Source organism: Chrysochloris asiatica, unplaced genomic scaffold (genome assembly GCF_000296735.1).
Source record: "Chrysochloris asiatica unplaced genomic scaffold, ChrAsi1.0 scaffold00023, whole genome shotgun sequence".
Classification (NCBI taxonomy): domain Eukaryota; kingdom Metazoa; phylum Chordata; class Mammalia; order Afrosoricida; family Chrysochloridae; genus Chrysochloris; species Chrysochloris asiatica.
The window spans coordinates 18,534,065-18,538,009 of record NW_006408541.1 but is presented as its reverse complement, the minus strand read 5'-3'; positions in this window follow the sequence as shown (position 1 = coordinate 18,538,009).

Sequence of the window (3,945 nt, the reverse complement as noted above, 5' to 3'; positions counted from 1 at the left end):
TGTGACTTTGCTGTTGAAGACTTGACTGAGTATGTTGAAGAATGGCAGGAGCTGCTCCATACTGCGCACTGTACAGATGGTGAGCAGCAAGTGCCCCGGCTCCCAACCCAATGTTCTCCCTGAGTTGTCTTCCTCTGGATTTTTCTGCAAAAACAAAAACAGAATTGTTAAAACAGATGAGGAAGTATATTGGAAAACTTAAAAAGGATAAAAACATCACTAAGCAAAGCTAAGAATGAACAAGCAGCCCTTCTGAGAACTTTTAGTGCCGATCTGTCAGATTAGTAATCTTTCCCAACTAGGCTACATAGGTTAGTTAGCTCAGTTAGTCAAAATGGTTTTGAATAGACATAGGATCTCTGCTAGCGTAGTGGTTACGAATCGGGCTGCGAACTGCAAGGTCAGCAGTTCGAAACTACCAGCTGTTCCGTAGGATAAAGATGAGGCTTTTTGCTCCCGTAAAGATTTACAGCCTCAGAAACCCTGTACAGGGTCACTATGAGTCGGAACCGACTCCATGGCACATACCAACAGGGAGAATCAAATATGATCATTTGTGTTGTGCTTTGCATATACTAAAAAGTTAAAAAAAAAACAAAAAAAAAACTCCCATTACTTTGGGACTTCCACTAAAATAACCAAGTATTAGGTAACAAAATGGTTATAAAAGAAACTAGGAAAGGACAAAGGGCGTTACACATTTCAGCATTAGTAAATCAATCACTTCCCTGTTAAAATGGCCTACGGTTTCCATAAGATACTAATGAGGCCAAAAGTGAGCAGTTAATATTGGCCCTGCAGCACAAGGAGAGAAACTGTCTGCTGCTCTGTTATGCTAAGGAACTAGAGTCAAAATAATTTGGCTAGTGTCCTGGCATAGTAATTGTGTCTTTGAGCAACACACATAACAGTTCTTCATTTAGAAAATGGGAAAATCTAATCTCTACCTTTCAATAGAGAATGCATGTGAAAACTTTAAATAGAAACACATATTAAGAGGACAACTGAATTATCCACACAGAGCTGCAGACATCAACCTCTAAGAAAGATCAGGAGAAAACTGGAGATGTTTGAACTGTAGAAGGCTCAAGTATGAAAATACATTAAATAAGCATGATGAACACGATGAACTGGGTAGGTAAAGAATCAATGAATGAGACTAAGGAAGCAGAATTAACCATCTGTCACGTTTGTAAATAAATGGAGGATTTTGCCTTCTGAAATTACGTCATTTATCTGATATGTAACAGCACTAGTTTCCTAGTAGAGAAAACACGCAAAACCGGACTTATTTTCTTGTGTGTGCTTGAAAGTAAAATCCTGAGGAAGGAAAGTAAGACCACCTAATTCTTCCACTATCACTTTATTTCTTAGTAATGGTTTAACCTGCAGCTGAGTTAAAATAGGTATAATACTGGCTTTCACATTGCCGACTACCGTTACTCAATACACAGGGGGTTTCAAAAAGTTCATGGAAATTGAAAAGATAATTGGATTTTTCCAGGAACCTTTAGAAGCCCCCTTATACTGAGATTACCACTGGCTGACCACACCATCTCTAGATCCCTAAATCAAATTGCACTGAAAAGGTAATTAGCAGATAAACAGAAGTCTCTGAGTAGCTCACATGATTAAGGTCTGAACGGATTCCTGAAAGGTTAGTAGTTCAAACCCACCCAGAAATACCTCACAAGACGGGATGGTGATCTGCCTTTGAAAGGTGGCGTCAATCATGAAAACCCTATGGAGCAGTTCCACTCTGCTCACAAGGGGTTGCCATGAGTCTGCATCAACACAAAGGCAACTCTAACAACAAACAGGTATAAAAGAGATGAATCTAAGCTAAATGAAAATCAGTAATATGCTTTTCAACTATCCACATAATCGCTAGAGTCCAAGTGTAAGAGAATTATGTTGTGACAATTTGTTTTAAAAAAAATTCCTGCAATGAAATGAAATACAAAAGGATGAATGTAAAGCTGATGTTCTCCCATGTAAACTATCACTCAATTCACAATAAAAACAAAACAAAAATTCCTGTCAAAAAAAAAAAAAAGAATACAACCCTGGTGCACATCTTTCCTAATTGTTGTGTTTGAACAACTGCTTCTTGGTCTACATACGAGGTTCCTCATGAGCACAATGAAGTGTTCCATAATACTCATACTTCACACAGTTGTCCATAGCTTGTCATGATCCACACAATTGAAAGTTTTTGCATCGTCAGTAAAGCACAGGTAAACATCTTTCTGGTATTCTCTGCTTTTAGCTAAGATCCATATGATATCAGCAATGATATCCCTCGTTCCATATCCTCTTCTGAATCCGACTTGAACATCTGAAAGTTCTCTGTCAATGTATGGTTGCAGCCATTTCTGTATTACCTTTAGTAAAACTTTACTCGTATGGGATATCAATGATGTTGTCTGATGATATCCACATTCCGTTGGGTCACCTCTCTTTGGAATGGGCATGAATTCAAATTTCTTCCAATCAGTCAGCCAAATAGTTGTCTTCCAAATTTTTTGGCATAGATAAGTGAGTGCCTCCAATGCCACCTCACGTTGTTGAGAGATTTCAATTTGTATTCAACCAGTTCCTGGTGACTTGTTCTTTGTCAGTGTCTTCAATGCACCTTGGACTTCTTCCTTCAGGATCATTGGCTCTTGATTATATGTTACCTCTTGAAATGGTTGAACAGCAACCATTTCCTTTTGGTATAGTGACTCTGTGTATTCCTTCCATCTTTTTTTGATGCTTTCTGCGTCATTTAATAATTTGCCCAGAGAATCCTTCAGTACCACAAGTTGAGATTCAAATTTTTTCTTCAGTTCCCTAGGCTTGAAAAATGCTGACAGTTTTCTTCCCTTTTGGTTTTCTAACTTTAGGTCTTTGCACATTTCGTTATAATATTTGACTTTGTCTTCTTGAATTGACCTTTGAGATTTTCTGTTTGGCTCTTGTACCTCCTCACTTCCATTTGCAAAGAAGAAATGCAAAGTAGAACCATAAAATTCTTAGAAGAAAAACACAGGGGCAAACGTGGTCAGTCCTAGCTTTTAAAAATGGATTACCTAGTATAATAACAAAATCTCAATCAGTAAGAGACAATTAAATGGGACCTCATAAAATTAAACACTTTTGCTCATCCAAAGATTTTACTAAAAAAGTAAAAAGACAATCCACTGGCTGATAAGTTAGTCTGATAGTAGATTTTTTCCTATTTTCTTAAATGTGAAATGTCAGGTGATGAGATAGTTGATAAGTGAAAAGCATGTGTATAACACTTCAACAACTTAATGACTGAAACACAAATAACCCAGTCATAAAACGGGCAAAGGATTGAATAGATTTCTAACCCAACAACACATTCAAATGGCCACCAAACACTCAAATAGATGCTTAGCACCATCAGTCACCAGAAAGATGCAAATCTAAATCACAATAAGAAAATATTTCACTCCCACTGAAATGACTAAGGAGTCCTGGTGTGGTGCTGTGGGTTAATGCACTGGACTGCAAGGTCAGTGGTTCAAGCTCACCAGTCGCTCCTCAGAAACCCTATACAGGGTCACTATGAGTTGAAACAGACTCAACAGCACTTAACAACAACAACAAGATGATTAAGGAGTTACTGGTATGACGTAAGGTAAGCACTGGACTGCTAACTGCAAAATCAGTGGTTCAAACCCACTACCTGCTCCTCGGAAGACCTATACCAGATCGCTATGAATTGGAACCAACTCAGCAGCACTTAACAACAGCAACAGGATGACTAAGATTCAGAAAATAAAAAACACTGGTGAGGATGGGGGCGGAATTAGAATCCTTGTCCATTGCCAGTTGAAATGCAAAATGGTACAACCATTTTGGAAAAATAGTGTGTGGTTCCTCATAAAAACTAATAACAGAGCTATCTTTGTTGTTGTTAAATGCTGTCAGTTC